Consider the following 758-nt stretch of genomic DNA (forward strand, 5'->3'; position numbering starts at 1 on the left):
GCAAATTTGGAAAACTCAGCAGTGGCCACAGGACTGGAAAAGGTCAGTTTCCATTCCAATCCCAAAGAAAGGCAATGCCAAAGAATGCTCAAACTAAGGCACAATTGCACTCATCTCACACGCTAGTAAAGTAATGCTCAAAATTCTCCAAGCCAGGCTTCAGCAATATGTGAACCGTGAACTTCCGGACGTTCAAGCTGGTTTTAGAAAAGGCAGAGGAACCAGAGATCAAATTGCCAACATCCACTGGATCATCAAAAAAGCAAGAGAGTTCCAGAAAAACATCTATGTCTGCTTTATTGACTATGCCAAAGCCTTTGACTGTGTGGATCACAATAAACTGTGGAAAATTCTGAAAGAGATGGGAATACCAGACCACCTGATCTGCCTCTTGAGAAATTTGTATACAGGTCAGGAAGCAACAGTTAGAACTGGACATGAAACACAGACTGATTCCAAATAGGAAAAGGAGTTCATCAAGGCTGTATATTGTCACCCTGTTTATTTAACTTATATGCAGAGTACATCATGAGAAACGCTGGACTGGAAGAAACACAAGCTGGAATCAAGATTGCCAGGAGAAATATCAATCACCTCAGATATGCAGATGACACCACCCTTATGGCAGAAAGTGAAGAGGAACTCAAAAGCCTCTTGATGAAAGTGAAAGTGGAGAGTGAAAAAGTTGGCTTAAAGCTCAACATTCAGAAAACGAAGATCATGCCATCCGGTCCCATCACTTCATTGGAGATAGATGG

The sequence above is a fragment of the Bison bison genome, unplaced genomic scaffold, assembly GCF_000754665.1.
Source record: "Bison bison bison isolate TAMUID 2011002044 unplaced genomic scaffold, Bison_UMD1.0 scf7180017864029, whole genome shotgun sequence".
Lineage (NCBI taxonomy): Eukaryota > Metazoa > Chordata > Mammalia > Artiodactyla > Bovidae > Bison > Bison bison.